Source organism: Salvelinus fontinalis, chromosome 14 (assembly GCF_029448725.1).
Source record: "Salvelinus fontinalis isolate EN_2023a chromosome 14, ASM2944872v1, whole genome shotgun sequence".
Lineage (NCBI taxonomy): Eukaryota > Metazoa > Chordata > Actinopteri > Salmoniformes > Salmonidae > Salvelinus > Salvelinus fontinalis.
Window position 1 is genome coordinate 37,013,488 of NC_074678.1, and position 20,608 is coordinate 37,034,095.

General features: G+C 44.5%; 1 protein-coding gene across 1 annotated transcript in view; it reads left to right on the top strand.

Annotated features, from left to right (window-relative positions):
* Window positions 1-601: 601 nt before the first annotated feature.
* pde4ba (phosphodiesterase 4B, cAMP-specific a) overlaps window positions 602-20,608 on the top strand; it is a 101,039-nt gene continuing 81,032 nt past the window's right edge. The window contains exons 1-3 of the mRNA XM_055861604.1: window positions 602-695; window positions 813-883; window positions 4,369-4,418. The gene's annotated coding sequence lies outside the window, so the exon portion shown is untranslated. The remainder of the gene's footprint in view (window positions 696-812; window positions 884-4,368; window positions 4,419-20,608) is intronic.

Below are 20,608 nucleotides of genomic sequence, written 5' to 3' on the forward strand. Positions count from 1 at the left end.
TGACAATAAAATACTATGGCGTGATGCGCTGTAACATGCTGTAGCATCCTGCAAGCTGTGCTGTGCTGCAGTATTTATTTTCATTTTTATTTAACCTTTATTTAACTAGGCACGTCAGTTCAGAACAAATTCTTATTTACAATGACGACCTACCCTGGGCAAACCCTCCCCTAACCTGGACGACGTTGGGCCAGTTGTGTGCCGCCCAATCACTGCCGTTTGTGATACAGCCTGGAATTGAACCAGGGTCTGTAGTGATGTCTCTAGCACTGAGATGCAGAGCCTTAGACCGCTGCGCCACACGAGAGTATGATGCAACTTTTAAAGGAAGAACCACAGTAGGGGTCATTTGTCTGTGGGGTACGTAGAGGTCATTTGGCTGTTGGTCAGTCACAAGATTCCTGTTTGTCCTCAAAGGCTTAACTACAGGCACATTTTAGGGAATTGGGACCTTTGTTACTCATAACTGACACATACTTTCATAATGACTACCTCCCTGGATGTGGTTTAAAGTGACATTCTTTCACCTGGTGTTGAAACAATGGACTGATTGAGCCCAATAAACCTGACGTGTGTATGACACTGTTAACAGTCTTAGGAATGCTTTCTGAATGATGTTCAGGATGTGTCATTAACATGTTTGTGTTTGTGTTTACAGACATGGCGATGACCTGATAGTAACGCCTTTTGCTCAGGTAAATATGATCCCAGCTCACCTGTCCTTTAACCCAGTCGCTAACACACCTACATTCAGAACATCTGTGTCTTCCCATACTGTAAGTAATGGCTAAAGGTGTTCTCTTTCTGTCCAGGTCCTCGCAAGCCTTCGAAGTGTAAGAAATAACTTCACAGTCCTGACCAATGTCCAATGTGCTTCCAACAAGTAAGTGTCCGGTGTCATTGCTGATATGACTGATTAAGAACACTACCTAATGAATTATGCATAAATAAAGGTCAAATACAGTCTCATGTCTGCTGTGGAGGACAATACACAGCAGCTGTAAATGTGTTGTAGTTTGTATCTCAATCCACAAGAGGGCAGTTGCTACCTATTCCACCCACTCTCGGCCTTGTCTTATTGGAGCTTTTCTCTTTGCATGTAAACATTTTCACTGTTCAACGCATCATCAAATGGAATCAAATTTTATTTGTCACATGCGCCAACTACAACTGGTATAGACTTTACTGTGAATTGCTTTACAAAGTGGGGTTGGAACTCGAAAGATGTTGCCCTTCTCAGAGGGGTAGACAGAGGCTGTAGAACACATGAACTCAGAACAGCGTCTTATTATTCTCCTAGGTTTCCATTCCAGATTCCTTCTGCTCCCTGTGTTTTTCTATCTAACTATAATGATAACGCCAGGAGAGAGGTAGTGCACTGCACAGCAGGATGTTAAACACATGCTTTCTCTTTATACTCGTGAAAACACTTTAACTACGTCAAGCTATTAGGACACTGTCTGCACTCTTTTTGAAAGAGGTTAGCTGTGGGGTGATGGGAGAAAAACCAACCCCATTATCACAGACACAGATCATTCATATTTTAGTCAAATAAACAAAATATGAAATCTCATTTTAATTGGTGGATGTATATTTATATGAGTAAATTCAACATGACTTCAACTGCCATTTATGTAAATGATTATGTTGTGCATGTTAAGTCATATTTTTGTTATACGCCTGTCTGAAATGTCCAAAACATAATCCACACATTATTGGCAATGCATGAATCACATTTCTATATGCCTTATGTAGTGCAGAACATCCTCCTCTAGAATCAGACTGGGATTCAGACTGGTACTCAGACTGGGACTCAGACTGGGACTCAGACTGGGACTCAGACTGGGACTCAGACTGGGACTCAGACTGGGACTCAGACTGGGATTCAGACTGGGATTCAGACTGGGACTCAGACTGGGACTCAGACTGGGACTCAGACTGGGACTCAGACTGGGACTCAGACTGGGACTCAGACTGGGATTCAGACTGGGATTCAGACTGGGACTCAAACTCAGACTGGGACTCAAACTCAGACTGGGACTCAAACTCAGACTGGGACTCAGACTGGGACTCAGACTGGGACTCAGACTGGGACTCAGACTGGGACTCAGACTTGAACGCATAGCTTCTCCATTGAGTTGATATTGCAGACTAATATTACAAAACAGAAAACGTGTATTATGTATGCATTTGTATGTAGGGCATTGTTCCTCCTCCATTCAGATATCACATGACGGTGTCTGTATTCTGTCTCTAGCATGCTGTAAAGATACTGGAATATAATCTATGTTCATAAAAAGCTTGTGTTGAACAGCCTGCTGTATTGAAAACCTAAGTCTCCCTGACCTACATTCAGCTCTCACACAAACACACATCATGAACGCACCCTCGCAGGCACACACACACACTTTCAGACACACATACTTGCATGCACACATGTCATGTTTGAATGCTGGAATGCACACAAACACTCACAGACACACATACTTGCATGCTTGCAGGCGCACACACACACACTTGCAGACAAACACACGTTCATGCATGCACACACATGCACGGAGCGGCAGGTAGCCTAGTAGTTAGAGTGTTGGGCCGGTAACCGATCAAATCCGGAGCTGACAACAGACTTGCCTAGTAAAATAAAAATAAATGCACGCACGTAAACACACAGATCAGATCAGGCAGGTGTGCTTGAGAGCAATTCACCTTTTATTCTTCATTTATCTGCTGCCTTTCTTAATCTCTCTCTCTTTCCCCTCCTTTTCTCACTGTAATCCTCATGGACATGTTGGCCTCGTTCTTATTCTCCTCTGTCTCCCTCTCTTCTGTCTTCCTCTCTTCTGTCTTCCTCTCCTCTGTCTTCCTCTCCTCTGGCTTCCTCTCCTCTGGCTTCCTCTCCTCTGGCTTCCTCTCCTCTGTCTTCCTCTCCTCTGTCTTCCTCTCCTCTGTCTTCCTCTCCTCTGGCTTCCTCTCCTCCTCTCCTCTCTGTCTCTCCTCTCCTCTGTCTTCCTCTCCTCTGTCTTCCTCTCCTCTGGCTTCCTCTCCTCTGTCTTCCTCTCCTCTGTCTTCCTCTCCTCTGTCTTCCTCTCCTCTGTCTTTCTCTCCTCTGTCTTCCTCTCCTCCTCTCCTCTCCTCTGTCTCTCCTCTCCTCTGTCTCTCCTCTCCTCTGTCTTCCTCTCCTCTGGCTTCCTCTCCTCTGTCTTCCTCTCCTCTGTCTTCCTCTCCTCTGGCTTCCTCTCCTCTGGCTTCCTCTCCTCCTCTCCTCTCTGTCTCTCCTCTCCTCTGTCTCTCCTCTCCTCTGTCTTCCTCTCCTCCTCTCCTCTCTGTCTCTCCTCTCCTCTGTCTCTCCTCTCCTCTGTCTCTCCTCTCCTCTGTCTTCCTCTCTTCTGTCTTCCTCTCTTCTGTCTTCCTCTCCTCTGTCTTCCTCTCCTCTGTCTTCCTCTCCTCTGTCTTCCTCTCCTCTGTCTTCCTCTCCTCTGTCTTCCTCTCCTCTGTCTTCCTCTCCTCTGGCTTCCTCTCCTCTGGCTTCCTCTCCTCTGTCTTCCTCTCCTCTGGCTTCCTCTCCTCTGTCTTCCTCTCCTCTGTCTTCCTCTCCTCTGTCTTCCTCTCCTCTGTCTTCCTCTCCTCTGTCTTCCTCTCCTCTGTCTTCCTCTCCTCTGTCTTCCTCTCCTCTGGCTTCCTCTCCTCCTCTCCTCTCTGTCTCTCCTCTCCTCTGTCTATCCTCTCCTCTGGCTTCCTCTCCTCCTCTCCTCTCTGTCTCTCCTCTCCTCTGTCTCTCCTCTCCTCTGGCTTCCTCTCCTCTGTCTTCCTCTCCTCTGTCTCCCTCTCCTCTGTCTTCCTCTCTTCTGTCTACCTCTCTTCTGTCTTCCTCTCCTCTGTCTTCCTCTCCTCTGTCTTCCTCTCCTCTGTCTTCCTCTCCTCTGTCTTCCTCTCCTCTGTCTTCCTCTCCTCTGTCTTCCTCTCCTCTGGCTTCCTCTCCTCCTCTCCTCTCTGTCTCTCCTCTCCTCTGTCTCTCCTCTCCTCTGTCTCTCCTCTCCTCTGTCTCTCCTCTCCTCTGTCTTCCTCTCCTCTGTCTCTCCTCCTCTGTCTCTCCTCCTCTGTCTCTCCTCCTCTGTCTAGCTCTCCTCTGTCTAGCTCTCCTCTGTCTCTCCTCCTCTGTCTCTCCTCCTCTGTCTCTCCTCTTCTCTGTCTCTCCTCTCCTCTGTCACTCCTCTCCTCTGTCTCTCCTCTCCTCTGTCTCTCCTCATTTAGAGTGACTTAACCTATATAGTCTTACCAGATGTGGTTGGCCATATCATAATGTTACGATATGACGTAGGCCTATCAAAATGTATTTCATATCCATACTTATATTCTCTGTTTCCTCAGGAGGTCCCCTGCGGTCACTCAGCCTCCCATCACAAGAGTCTGTCTGCCAGGTAAGACCACAATGCATCACTCTCTCCTGCAATGCACCTGGTGTCCCTAAGACATTGACGTTAGTTTGTCTTTCCATATGTTTTCCTAAGCTTAAATCTTAAGACAATGTATCAATGTCAAGACCATTCTCTCGGTCTCTCTTCTCTTTCAATCTCTCCCTTCTGTGTGTCTCCTCATCCGTTTGTCCCTCTCTCTTCTCTCTCAATCTCTCCCTTTTGTCTCTCTCCTCCTCTATCTGTCCCTCTCTCTCCTCTCTCCTCCTCCATCTGTCCCTCTCTCTCTCTTCTCTTGCTTTCTTCTCTACACTTGATCCCTGAGACCTCACCTACACCCTCAACCCCTCCCTGACCCCACACCTCTCACCCTCCCACACCCCTCCCTTTCCTCCTCCCTCATCCCCTCCCTCTACTCCTACCTCACCCCATCCCTCTCCCCCCTCTCATTTGCTCAAATGTGTTGGCTGTCTTCCCTGGCTCTGTCATCAGTGTTAGTAACAACACCCCCCCAAGCCTGTTTTTAGTCTGACTGCTCTGATGGGGGAGTACCAGGAAACCCCACTTCTCACTGAAAACACAACATCATGTGAATCTTGCTAATTGTATTGGAGCCATTATTAATGGAGTAGAGACTATGGTGTGTGTGTGTGTGTGTGTGTGTGTGTGTGTGTGTGACTATTGGACCACTGGCTGGACAAAGCAACAGTAGCTTTGTGTTTGTTTGCTCCTTCAGCGGACTGGAGAAGAAATGGGATGCAGACAGACAAAGGGCCATTGTCTTTGTGCCCACATCTTATAAACACCTTGATAGAAACACACGTGTGCATGACTGGGAACTCCTGACTGTGTCCTTGAGCTTTAAGCCCTCAGCCTACACTACAGCTAGCAACCTGTCTACATGTATGATAGTGTCAGGAGGGCAGGCTGCCATAACGACATGAGTGTTTGTCACACATACACACACACACTCACACACCCTTGGCAAGACAAGACAGAGGATCTCTGACAAATGTGGATTAAACATAGCAGGAGAAGTGTGGGTTTTAATTAGTGGTTAGCATCATAACCCAAGATGGCGTAGCAGTCGGACGCGTGTTTGCCTTGTCTTGTCCTGTGTAAATAGTAGTTTTCCTCATTTTTTTCGTGTATATTTTAATCTCACTTTCTATCTACGAACTGAATATACTTTCCTGCAACCCTTCTTACCCAATGTTGTACGGATCTGCTATTTTTTATACTTTGGAACCGGAACCCCCATCAGAAGCTAGCCAGATAACTAGCTACTAGCTAGTAGTCAGTTATCCACTGCTAGCGGTCTTCACCGTTAACTCAGACACCAGCCAGCTTCAGCTCGGCCAATACCTGCCAGTCTGCACAGCGTGAAATCAACCCAGAGCATATCGGACTGCTTTTTCTCTACCACATCACCGGATTCCTGCCTTAAGCTCTGGACCATTACACAGGATCATCGCAGCTACCTAGCTGCAACCGAGTGGCTGCTGCTGGCTAACGCCTCTGTCCCGAAGCAAGCACCAGCTAGCCTCGAACTAGGCCCATCTCCCGACTAGCCGAAGAGGTCTACCAGCTAATTCTTGGGCTACAATACCTCTTTTGCCTATTGGCCTGGACCCTTTATTGCCGACACTTTTGTTGACTTCTGTAACCATTTAAGCCTTGGTTTCATGCATGTTAACATCAGAAGCCTCCTCCCTAAGTTTGTTTTATTCAATGCTTTAGCACACTCCGCCAACCATGATGTCCTTGCCGTGTCTGAATCCTGGCTCAGGAAGGCCACCAAAAATTCAGAAATTTCCATCCCCAACTACAACATTGTCCGACAAGATATAACTGCCAAAGGGGGCAGAGTTGCAATCTACTACAGAGATGGCCTGCAGAGTTCTGTCATACTATCCAGGTCTGTGCCCAAACAGTTCGAGCTTCTACTTTTAAAAATCCACCTTTCCAGAAATAAGTCTCTCACCGTTGCTGCTTGTCCAGCTGTGCCCTGGGCACCAAATGTGAATTGATTGCCCCCCCCCCCGTCTTTCTTCAGATTTTGTACTGTTAGGTGACCTAAACTGGGATATGCTTAATACCCTGGCCATCCTACAATCTAAGCTTGATGCCCTCAAACTCACACAAATTATCAAGGAACCTACCATGTACAACCCTAAATCCGTAACCATGGGCACCCTCATAGATATCATCCTGACCAACTTGCCCTCTAAATACACCTCTGCTGTCTTCAACCAGGATCTCAGCGATCACTACCTCATTGCATGCGTCCATAATGGGTCCGTGGTCAAATGACCACCCCTCATCACTGTCAAACACTCCTTAAAACACTTCAGCGAGCAGGCCGTTCTAATCGACCTGGCCCGGGTATCTTGGAAGGATATTGACCTCATCCTGTCAGTAGAGGATGCCTGGTTTCTCTTTAAAAGTGCTTTCCTCACCATCTTAAATAAGCATGCCCCATTAAAAAAATGTAGAACTAAGAACATATATAGCCCTTGGTTCACCCCAGACTTGCCTGCCCTTGACCAGCACAAAAACATCCTGTGGCGTGCTGCATTAGCATCGAACAGCCCCCGCGATATGCAACTTTTCAGGGAATTCAGGAATCAATATACACAGTCAGTTAGGAAAGCTAAGGCTAACTCTTTCAAACAGAAATGTGCTTCCTGTAATTCTAATTCCAAAATGTGTTGGTACACTGTAAAGTCCATGGAGAATAAGAGCACCTCCTCCCAGCTGCCCACTGCACTGAGCTTAGGAAACACTGTCACAACCAATACATCTATGATAATCGATCATTTCAATAAGCATTTTTCTACAGTTGGCCATGCTTTCCACCTGGCTACCCCTACCCCGGCCAACAGCTCTGCACCCCCCAGCAACTTTTCAATTCTCTGGCCGACTCTTTTCTCTGTATATATCAATGATATTGCTCTTGCTGCTGGTGATTCTCTGATCCACCTCTACGCAGACAACACCATTCTGTATACATATGGCCCTTCTTTGGACACTGTGTTGACAAACCTCCAAACGAGCTTCAATGCCATACAGCTCTCCTTTCATGGCCTCCAACTGCTCTTAAACGCAAGTAAAACTAAATGCATGCTCTTCAAACGATTGCTGTCCGCAAACGCCCGCCCGACTAGCATCACTACTCTGGACGGTTCTGACTTAGAATATGTGGACAACTACAAATACCTAGGTGTCTGGTTAGACTGTAAACTCTCCTTCCAGACTCACGTTAAGCATCTCCAATCCAAAATTAAATCTAGAATCGGCTTTCTATTTCACAACAAAGCCATCTTCACTCATGCTGCCAAACATACCCTCGTAAAACTGACTATCCTACCGATCCTTTACTTCTGCGATGTCATTTACAAAATAGCCTCCAACACTCTACTCAGCAAATTGGACGCAGTCTATCACAGTGCCATCCGTTTTGTCACCAAAGCCCCATATACTACCCACCACTGCGACCTGAATGCTCTCGTTGGCTGGCCCTCGCTTCATATTCATCGCCAAACACACTGGCTCTCGTTCATCTATAAAATATAGGTTTTTCCAAACACTTTCAGTCATTGGACTTATAATACAAGGACTACAAAGACAGAGGAGTACACACAAACACACACGTACACGTACATACGCACACACATACAAACACACGCGCACGCACACACACACACACACACACACACACACACACACACACACTATTACAAGGGCAGATTGAAATAAAGAAGAGGAAGTGCGTGATGTGTTTGTGTGTCATTCATCTGTGTGTGTGTGTGTGTGTGTGTGTGTGTGTGTGTGTGTGTGTGTGTGTGTGTGTGTGTGTGTGTGTGTGTGTGTGTGTGTGTGTGTGTGTGTGTGTGTGTGTGTGTGTGTGTGTGTGTGTGTGTGTGTGTGTGTGTGCGTGTGTACGTGTGTGCCAATACATGCATTTATGTGCATCCGTATGAGTAGGCCTACAAGTGTATTTCTGTATGTGCATAGTGTGCACATGTTTTTGAGTATGGTCCTGTGCAAGTGTGTATCGGAGAGTGTGTGTGTGTGTGCAAGCGGGTGTGTGTGTCTGTGTGTGTGTGTTTGTTTGTGTCTGTGGGTAGGGAGCTGTTCCTGTGTGACATTGCTCCGGGGCCCTGATTGACGTCAGCCCGCCTGCATGTGGCTTTTGTTGACTTCCTGTCAGCGCAGATGGACAGACCGCCACTTCCCCTTTCTGAAGAGGGAGTGCTCGTCAGGTGCATGAGTATGTGTGTGTGTGTGTGTGTGTGTGTGTGTGAGAAGAATGAGTGTGTTTCCCATAAGCAGACTAGGCTATGACGATCACTATGACCTATTGAGTTAGGCACTGTGAGGTTTCATGTGCTTTTCTATCAGTACTTTTAGTTGATAGTCTCCTCAGAGGAGGACATCACCAGCATGCTGGCAGCATCACAGGGTTCACTGAGTGCAGTGTTGAAGGGTTACGTGAAAAGGGTTTGGGCTGGTAATTGCCAGCGACCTCACGATGCAATATTGTCATGATACTTAGGTGCCGATATGATATGTATTGTGATTCTCACGATTGCGATTCGATACTGTGATTTTATTGCGTTCCAAACATATTACTCACCATATGTCTTCTGCAGAGGAACAAGAGAGACATGAGAAAACAACTTTTGATCAGTCATGGAAATAAAAGTGCTGAAAACAAATTGGCTCCCTGTTTAAAAAGAAGATGGAGAACAAGCTATGAAGGAAAAATACTGAAGTTTTGGTACAGGTACAGCCAACTAGCACAAAAATAATATTACGATAGTGTCCAAACAATACGATATATCAATAACAAAAAAATATCCTGATATGTAACTGTAAAGAATTTTTCCCCATCACTAAAATTGTGAATGAAGTAGATTTATTGGGAGGTGTTTTACCTTCATGGTTTCTCCTTGTGAATGATCAAGTAGAGCCACTCAACCAATCCTCCAATAATACACTTGTCCTCATTTGCTCAGGTTAGGTTATATCTAAACACAAGGTTAGTAGATGAGACTTTCACATACTGTAGCTGAAGGCGTTGACAGTGTTGTTGGTTACCTACTGCATAGCTACTCTGAATGGTACCAGAGCCATTACACCACCCTCACTTCCATCTTACCATATTCCCATGCTCTGAGAGGTCACCTCCCCTCTTCCACCTGTATCCCCCCACCCCTCCTCAACATACACACCCTGCCCCCCCTCTATGACAGTGTGTGATGTAAGGCCCTGTCTTTGTCTGTCGCACTGGAGACAATGAGACAGAGGGAAAGAGTGATTTCCTGTACCATCCTTCCTCCGTCTGCTCCCCCTCTCTTTTCGTCCGGCAGAGGGGAGGAAACGGAGGGCAGGAAGAGAGGAGCAGATTGATCCTGTTATTGGCCTGTTGTTCCTGTTGTAACGGAACACGCCGGACAGACGGACGGAACCCAGGAGCTGTTTTTGTGTCTGGCAGGCAGGGAAGCTTTGTGTGTGTGTGTGTGTGTGTGTGTGTGTGTGTGTGTGTGTGTGTGTGTGTGTGTGTGTGTGTGTGTGTGTGTGTGTGTGTGTGTGTGTGTGTGCGCTGTGTGCGTGTGTGTGCGTGTGTGTGCTGTGTGTGCTGTGTGTGCGACTATTGGACCACTGGCCTATTGGACCACAGCACCAGTAGCTTTGTGTTTGTTTGCTCCTTCAGCGGACTGGAGAAGAAATGGGATGCAGACAGACAAAGGGCCATTGTCTCTGTGCCCACATCTTATAAACACCTTGATAGAAACACACATGCACAGATTCAACACTGATAAACATTCACACACTGGTCTGTGGTCTGCACACTCAAAGCTCAGCTCACACAATGTCATGGCACGAGCTGCACTTAATGTTAGGGTCAGGCCTCAACATACAGCCTCAGCATAGCCTATTCTGTTGTTGTGTATATTGTATAGTACGAAATGGAAATAACCAACAAAGACTCCATAAGGTTATCAGGACATGATGTTCTTATCACAGTGACAACCAACACAGTGGGGGATGTTGTCATGACTTCTCACCATCACACTGAGTGGCACGTGCCATTTAACGCTCACCGCAGCAGCAAGGCAGGCAGGTAATTGGAAAAACATCAGTGCGGTTTTTCACAGTGGCCATGATGATGGACAGATACAGGGGAGAGATGGAGAGAGAGAGATAAAAGAGATAAGAGGAGAGAGAGAACTGAGTTCGAGGAGAGAGAGAGAGAGAGAGAAAAAAGAGATAGAGGAGAGAGAGAGAAGAGAGATAGACAGGGAGAGAAGAGAGACAGAGGAGAGAGAAAAGAGAGTTAGAGGAGAGATAGAGAGTTTGAGTTTTTATAAAACCTTTATTTTCTACTCAATTGTTAACATCAATAATGACACACTGCATTTTCAGAAATGAAACAATAAATGTAATTCCTACACAAAATAAATAAAAATACAAAAGAACATATACATTCAACTTATTTCCTCAACAAAAAATAATTTCCCCTCCTCTACAAAACAAAGCGCTCCTTCATATGCCCACTTCTCCTCAAACACAGGGAGATCTTTTACAGCTGAGAAGAACTCAAAATCCACTTTTATTCTTGCTTTCACTAATCCTTTAAAAACACATCTTATATCCTTCTCATATCCCGTGTCTATCTTATGTTTCCTACTCAAAAAAATTGACATCTTAGCTTGTCCCAAAATAAAATTTAACAGTTGACATTTTCTTTTCTGTTGCTTACTATATTGAAACCCCAAAATAAAAACATTGTTATTGAAAATCTCACCTACAGCTCTAAACAAAGATTCCAGTATTTCCAATAGAGGTTTTATCCTCTCACACTCCATAAATCAGTGAAAAATGGTTTCTCTTATATTACAAAAAGGACATCCATCTCTAACATCTGAGTTAATGACAGATACAAAAGCATTAACTGCAATAATGCCATGTAAAACCCTCCATTGCATATCACCAGTACCCTTTTGTAACGGTGGTTTGTACAGTGCTCTCCATGCTGGCTTTACCTTGTCATCAATTCCCAATTTTACCCTCCATGGAGTGTCTTTTCTATCTTTCAATTTATCTTTATTTATCACCTTGACACACCCCCTATACAAGTCCTTCCCATTCACCTCATCCAAACCCACCTCCTCCAACCCTCTCAAATCCAACAATAAACCCTTTCTCTCTGACTCTGGGATATTTGGTGTAATCCCTAGTCTTGGAAATGAGACGTCTTCATCTTGTACCTTCTTCTCGTGGCTATTAAGCATTCCCCACTCTTCCTCTGACAGAGCCTTCCTGCAGCTTCCCAGCATTTGTTCGACAATCCTTTCCGACCTCACCCCCAAATTTTCAGCCAACCGTCTTCCATCCATTAAGGCGGGCCCAGCCATGGCCATTAACTGTTTTAAGGTGATGATTTTGCCCTTCACCAAAATCTTAGAGAAATGTGGAACAGCTGCAGTTGTACAATCCAGTCTTGCCCCATACACCAGAGGTTCCTCCAACAACCAATGCACTGACTCCGCTGAAGTTCGTCTGGACACCTTCATTATACTCCACACTCTGAGAAGACCTCTGTAAAACGGAGGTACTCCCTCCCTAGAAATCTGTCTACTATTTTATTTTATTTTATTTTATTTATTTTTTTTTATTTTTTTTATTTTACCAGGTAAGTTGACTGAGAACACGTTCTCATTTGCAGCAACGACCTGGGGAATAGTTACAGGGGAGAGGAGGGGGATTAATGAGCCAATTGTAAACTGGGGATTATTAGGTGACCATTATGGTTTGAGGGCCAGATTGGGAATTTAGCCAGGACACCGGGGTTAACACCTCTACTCTTACGATAACTGCCATGGGATCTTTAATGACCTCAGAGAGTCAGGCCATCCGAAAGACGGCACCCTACACAGGGCAGTGTCCCCAATCACTGCCCTGGGGCATTGGGATATTTTTTAGACCAGAGGAAAGAGTGCCTCCTACTGGCCCTCCAACACCCCTTCCAGCAGCATCTGGTCTCCCATCCAGGGACTGACCAGGACCAACCCTGCTTAGCTTTAGAAGCAAGCCAGCAGTGGTATGCAGGGTGGTATGCTGCTGGCAACCAGAAATAAAGCCTTCTTTAATCCTAATCCTCCAACCCTCTGTAATACAAGACCTGCCACCCCTCTCCACACCACCTTTTCCGGTCCATAAAGCAACCTTTGAATAAACTGAAACCGGAAAGCAGCAGCTCTACTAGCAAGATGTACAAGACCTTGACCCCCCTCCTCTTTTGATAAATATAAAACACTTTGTGGAACCCAATGATATTTATCCCAAAAGAAATCCACAATAATTGCCTGTATCTTAGCCAGAAGGCCAGATGGTGGTTCTAAAACTGACAACCGATGCCACAGTGCAGAGGCAATCACATTATTAACTATAATAGTGCGCCCCCTATATGACATACGAGATAATAACCAACGCCATCTCCTCATCCTCCCTTCCACCATTTCAACCACCCCACTCCAATTTTTTTCCATAGTCCCCTCATCTCCTAGGTACACTCCAAGATACTTAAAACCTCCCTTACACCATTCTAGCCCCCCTGGCAAAGCCATGATCCCTCCAGCCCATTTTCCAATCTGTAAAGCACAACTCTTTTCCCAATTTACCTTTGCAGAGGATATTCCCCTAAAACGATCAACCATTATACTCAAACTATCCACCTCCGCTTGATTTTTCACTAACACAACTACATCATCAGCATAGGCTGAGAGACAAATAGGAGGAATATCCTCTGAAAGGTACACCCCTTCAATGCGACTTCTAATGCTATTTAGTAGTGTCTCTATAGCAAGGGCATACAACATCCCTGACAAAGAACATCCCTGCCTAATACCTCTACACACTTTAAAAGGAGCACTCAAACCACCGTTAACTTTCAATACACTTTCAATGTCACCATATATCACCTTTATCATGGCAATAAAACCCGAGCTGAACCCAAACGCCTCAAGCGTGTGCCATAAATATTTATGTTCAACTCGGTCAAATGCCTTTTCCTGATCAATTGAAATTAGACCAGCATCCAACCCAATAGCCTTAGAGACGTCCAAAAAATCACGAATCAGAGAAATGTTATCCCCTATCTGCCTGCCAGGAACACAGTAGGACTGGTCCGTATGTATGATTTAGCCCCATCACCTCCCTCAGCCTGTTGGACAAAGCCTTTGACAATATCTTATAATCAGTGCACAATAAAGCCACCGGCCTCCAGTTCTTCACCTCCCTAGGGTAACCTTTTTGGGCAATAGGGTGAGGACAGCCCTTCTGCAGCTTATTGGTAGTAACCCTCCGGTTAAACTATCATTAACTACCTCAAGCCAATCCTCTCCCAACATAGCCCAAAAAGACTTAAAAAAGTCAACGGGAAGCCCATCAATGCCTGGTGCCCTTCCATTTTCCATGCCTTTTAATGCAGTGTATAACTCCTGCAAAGACAATGGTTGCTCCAGCTCAACCTGCGCTTCTGCAGCCACCTTTGGGAGCCCATCACAGAACTGCTGTGTCACTGTTTTATCCTCTTTGTACTCACACTTATAGAGCTCAGCATAGAACTCTACTGCCCTCTTTCTAATTTCACACGGGCTAGTGAGCTCTTGTCCAACAGCTGATTTGAGACAATGAATAATTTTTCTTTGTCCATTCTTTTTCTCTAAACCAAAGAAAAACTTGGATGAGGCATCCATTTCAGATATTCCATGAAACTTACTTCTCACCAATGCCCCCTGTGCTCTGATACCCAGCAGGTCTGCCAATGCAGCTTTTCTCTTGTTGAGGGCCTGCGTATGGTCTCGATTTCCTGTGGTCTCAACCAACGTCATGAGTTCCACTATTTCAACCTCTAAGGCTTTCATTGATCTGGTGATATCCTTGGTGACATTCCTCGTGTATTGATTACAGAATTGTTGAATCTGGATTTTCCCTATATCCCACCACTGTTGAAGGGATACAAAACTGTCCTTTCTAGACCTCCACCTCTCCCACAAAAAACTGAAACATTTCCTGAAATGAGCATCACTCAATAAAGTTATATTAAAATGCCAGTATGCACTTTTGGGTTTTACATCATTAATGAACACCACCTCTGTTATTAAACAATGATCAGAAAATCCCACTGGGGTTATCACACTTGATTTACAGACCTGAGATTGATGCTCAAAACAATAAAACCTATCTAACCTAGCCATAGAGATGGTGTTCTCTCTCACATGCGCCCAGGTGTACTGCCTTGTGCCTCCATTTTGACTCCGCCAAATATCACACAGTTCATGTGTTACAATGAGGCGTTTTAAAAAAAACCTTGAAGCTATATGAGGTTCTTGGTGATTTCTATCTAAATCGCTGACTGTGCAGTTGAAATCCCCAGCAATAAATAAATAATCCTCTTTATTACATTTCTCAATGGTATTTGATAATGTCTCTAAAAAACATACCCTCTCAACTGTCACCACTGGGGCATATACATTTATCAGACACATAGTGATGTTTTCATACCTTGCTCTGACTTTTAATAACCTCCCCTCAACTATCTCCTCAACCTCATAAGATAAAGGCAAAAACCCTTTTGAGAACAAAATAGCCACACCCCCACTTTGAGTTTTTATGACTACACACCACTGTCCCCCCCCACTCCTGTTGCCACATAACTTCATTTTCCAAATTACTATGCGTTTCTTGTAAAAAAATTATGTCACTTCCCTTTCCCCTAATTAACTCATACACCATGGCTCTTTTTTTACCATCTCTTCCCCCATTTACGTTTAAAGAAGAAATCTTAAAACTGCTCATGTATGAAAAAAATATACAGAGGATGATACAGCCACCACATCTCTTTACAGAGTTAAAACTGCAACTAAACTCTTTCATTTTCTTTCGAATTTACATCACTTATCACTCTCGTGACCACTTTCTTGAGTCTAGCAATTTCAGGGCTTTTCAACCCTCCTCCTGTAATTTTTGACATCAGAAACTTTGCTGATTCAATAAACAATTCACTTTCAGGGAAAAAATCATTTACATTGTAATCTTGCATATATTTCTTCCCTTTTGTCACCTTTAGAAATTGACGTACCTTCTCTATTCCATATCTCCCTTCCACCCCATTTGTCTCACTATATTGTTGTGACGCGTCAGATGACTCACTCTCGCTATCCTCCCCAGAAGAAAACTCCACCATCTCTACCACTTGTTCATCTTCAACTGACTTATCACTCTCTACCTTTCTCTTAGAACTAGACCCTTCACCCCCCCTTACATTCTTCCTTTTACTCCTCGGTATTTTGAAAACATCTGCTTCTTTTTCAACCTCGTCTTGCCCTCCAATTTCATTCTCCAGCACCACCTCAGCGACGGCAGTCGCAATCTCACCACCTGTTTCCCCTCCCTCTTTTTTCTGATCTACCACAATTTCCACCTTATCCACAATGCCTTCGTCTCCTACTTTTCCAACCACATCTGCCCACCTTCTCCCTTCCCCTGCACCCTTAGCATTTTCATCCCCTCGCGTTGGTGCGTTATTTGCACCAGCACTATAACTACTACCGGTCTCAGCGCGCTCATTCTCGGGACAACTGCGCACCAAATGCCCCTCTCTTCCACAACCAAAACATTTCATTGATTCAGTCCAAGCGTAAAATACGTAATCAAATCCATCAATCTTAAAACTGAACGCTAAATTCAGTTCATCTACGTCCTTTTTTAATATCATATGCACTTGCCTCCTATGAGACACGACATGTTTCAGCAACGGAGATTTGCATCCAAAAAGAACCTTCTTTATTGTAGATACGATTTGACCATGATGAGATAACTCTCGCTGCAACACTTCATCTCTAACAAAAGGTGGCACGTTAGAAAGTATCACTTTTTTCGCCGGATTCATAAGCGGAAACACCTGCGTCTGTGTCTCCCGTAACACAACACCCGTCTCAACTATTTTATTCACCTTTTCAATAGAATCTAAGAAGATCACTACAGCGCTATTCATCCTTGAGGCTGATTTTATGCTATCATACCCAATGATAGCACCCACAGCAAGACTACATTCATCTACTGAACACCCGGCCTCGGCTAGAATCTTCACTCCATGCCTCCGACTAAGTTTTTCAAACTCTACACATCCGGGAGTGGCCATTTCAACCAGCCCCACCCGCTGGTTGTGCCCTCGCGAAAAAACACACAAACAACCTCAACGATCCCACCACCCTTATACGTGCTTAATGATAGTTAAACAATATACCCTTAAAACAACTAAACTAATCAATATATATATATACATACCAAAACCCAATAGAGTGAAAAGAATTTCCATTCGCTCTCACAAACACTCCTGCTTGACGACTCACTCCCAGCATGCACTCCGAAGAGAGAGAGAGAGAGAGAGAGAGAGAAAAGAGATAGAGGAGAGAGAGAGAAGAGAGAAGAGAGATAAACAGGGAGAGAAGAGAGATAGAGGAGAGAGAAAAGAGAGTTAGAGGAGATAGAGGAGATAAGAGAGATAGAGGAGAGAGAGAAGAGATAGAGGAGATAGATCATCACTGATGACGATCAGAACAGGTTGGGGAGGTCCGCCCGCTTCCCGGATTCTTGTGTATTTCACAACCTGATCTCATAGTTTCACTTCAGAATTTGACCCATTAATTCTGCGTGGTTACAGGGTTAAAACAGAAATTACTCAAAGGGTGAAGTTTAGGTATTCATTCCGAGTGGTTAAGGTTAGGGGCTATGGTTTGGGGAAGGTAACAAAATAATAACATTAAGTATCATCAACTACTCTCCCTGCTTGCTAGAGAACTGTGAACTGCCTTGGCTCAGTGGTCTAAGCAGCACACTCTGGCTCTGAGCCTCGTGAATTTGTTGATTTTGGGCTTTTTCTTTTGACCTGCCTGGTATTTAACACCATAGGAATGTTGCTGTTGTGTTGTTGTGGTGGTCAGACATGACGAAGGCCTCAGTGCTCTGTCATAGTTCTAGAGTCGTAGAGGAAATGTTTTCCCTCTGCGTTGACTGTACTATGTTAACGGGGAAACACATAGGTATGAGCAGGCTTCCTGATAGGTCGACCCAGCGATGAAATTGCCTCCAACAGGAACCACAGAGTGGGAAAAAGCCTGTGTGTGTTTGTGTGTGCGTTTGTGGCCTGTGAACCTACAGGCTTCATTCAAACACTGTGTGTGTGGCTATTCAGCTCTATAGAAAGGTGTTAACAGTCTGGCTTTTAGGTGAAAGTCACATTGTAAAGTCCATTGTTAGACTATTTACCTATGAGGAATGACTCTAGCATGACATTTTCCCAAATGAGAGGCCCTACGTGCTATTTCAAACCTAAGCTCAGGAGTAGTGTTTGCTCTGGCATGCAGTAAAGCCTAGTCTACATAAGGCTAAAGTGATGTAGGATCTTAATTTGATCACCCTGTTGTATTTGAGGTTTTTAAAGGCTTCTGAACTTTGTAATTTCCACTTTGAAATTTCACAAAAAATGTATCACACACTACAAAAATGTCCATTCATTATAATCCACATAATAATTCACATTTCCTGTTGCTGCAGGATTAGTTTCCTGCTGTAGCAAACTGGCTCAAATTAAGATTCTACATACAGTAGGACTGTTATGCAATAGGGCATAGAGTTAGACACATGGAGAGGCATGCACGCACGCATACATCATAGATTACAAATCTGTTCCCAGGATAAGACATTCATTTGTCCATTAGAGAGAGCCAGAGACTCTCTTGAACATGCTTGATGACTTTTCCAGGCGTGCCAAGTTCTGCCAACCCTTAAAGAACAAAATGGTCTTTCTCAGATCCAGATTCCCCAACACTTTCCTCACAGGCACACAAACAGGAACCCTTAGGAACACTCACATTCTTCTAATAGCTGTCATTGAATGAAGTGAAGTCTGGAGCTAAAGTAAGCTGTGTTGTAAAACAGGAGAGAGGTAAAGATAAAGACAGCCCCTGCTACATTTGGTAGTCCCCTATCGAGGCTCCTCTTTCCCGAAGACCATCCCCAGATGACCCTTAGAGCATCAGTCACATATCTGGTGTTAGCCCCTTTCAGTCTTAAAGGTCCAAGAAATCACTGAATCATCTTGGAATATCGGCTTAATGTGGTTTACTATAAATCCTATGTGTTGAGTCTTGACTTAACCAGTTAAACACGGCACGCAGTAGATTTAAGGCATAAGAATGTGTTGTTCTATCGTCGTCGTTTTCTAATATTCTGCACCGTCTGTTTGTGTTCAAGGCCCTTTATATCTTACGGTGGAATAAGTACCTTTCTCTGAATTCAATAAAGTTTGGAGTCTTTTTAAATAACTCTTCATATGGCTGTTTTCTTTTAGACCTGTTCTGTGTGTGTGTGTGTGTGTGTGCGTGCGTGCGTGCGTGCGTGATTTTTCTCAAAGCCCTGTTCTGTAGCTGTGCCAGTGTTCCTATAATACATGCCCAGGATGTAATGACCTGATCCCAGACCAGACAGGGAATAAAGAGTTACTCATCATCAGGCAGTTTATGACTGTTTCTTAATACGCCCATCCTGGACTGACCCTGCTGCTAATACAGTGCTGGTATGCAGGAATGCAACATAGGTCACTGAGGGAAGAAAGAGAAAAGAAGGGCTGATGAGAGGGCTTACGCTGCTTTTAGTCAAGCAAAACGCGTCAGCGAGGGTCCAACGCTGCATACAGAGCCCTCCGCACACTGTAGGCTTCAACCTGTTTCCCTGTTTTTGGGCGGGAAACAGCTGTGAAGCGAGTTGTAGCCTTTTCACTGTAGGCTGCAACCTGTTTCCCTGTATTTGGGCGGGAAACAGCTGTGAAGCGAGTTGTAGCCTTTTCACTGTAGGCTGCCACCTGTTTCCCTGTATTTGGGCGGGAAACAGCTGTGAAGCGAGTTGTAGCCTTTTCACTGTAGGCTGCAACCTGTTTCCCTGTATTTGGGCGGGAAACAGCTGTGAAGTGAGTTGAAGCCTTATTAGTGTTTGTGTTTTTTTGAGTCTGTTCTTCAAGACTGTGAAACAATGTTGTGTCTGTTTTTCATGAAATCATAAATGGCAGTTTTTTTCTTTTGGTTTCTTTGTTTCTTCTAGGCTATTGAAAATGCACACGTTTTTAATTTATTAATACATGTGTTAGTAGGCTAGTACAATTTCAAGTAATCCACCCAACCCTTTTTTATTCTGTCTACAAGGAAGGCAGTGAATGGAGTGCATGCTTCCTGTGACTTGCTTAATAGCATGCAGCTCAGATAATTGTTTTATAGACAAATACAGTGCATTCAGAAAGTATTCAGACCCCTTCCCTTTTTCCACATTTCCCCATAATGACAAAGCAAAAACAGGTAAAAAAACTTTTTAACATATATTTGTTTAAATAAAAAATAAAAATCTTATTTACATAAGTATTCAGACCCTTTGCTATGAGACTTGAAATTGAGCTCAGGTGCATCCTGTTTCCATTGATCATCCTTGAGATGTTTCTACAACTTGATTGGAGTCCACTTGTGGTAAATTCAATTGATTGGACATTATTTGGAAAGACACACACCTGTATATATCAGGGCCCATAGTTGACAATGCATGTCAGAGCAAAAACCAAGCCAAGAGGTCGAAGGAATTGTCCGTAGAGTTCAGAGACAGGATTGTCTCGAGGCACAGATCTGGGGAGGGGTACCAAAAACGTTCTGCAGCATTGAAGGTCCCCAATAACATAATGGACTCCATCATTCTTAAATAGGAGAAGTTTGGAACCACCAAGACTCTTCCTAGAGTTGGCCACCTGGCCAAACTGAGCAATCGGGTGAGAAGGTCCTTGGTCAGGGAGGTGACCAAGAAACCGATGGTCACTCTGACAGAGCTCCAGAGTTCCTCTGTGGAGATGGGAGAACCTTTCAGAAGGACAACCATCTCTGCAGCACTCCATCAATCAGGTCTTTATTGTAGAGTGGCCAGACGGAAGCCACTCCTCAGTAAAAGGCACATGACAGCCCGCTTGGAGTTTGCCAAAAGGCACCTAAAGACTCTCAGACCATGAGAAACAAGATTCTGTGGTCTGATGAAACCAAGATTGAAATCTTTGGCCAGAATGCCAAGCGTCACGTCTGGAGGAAACCTGG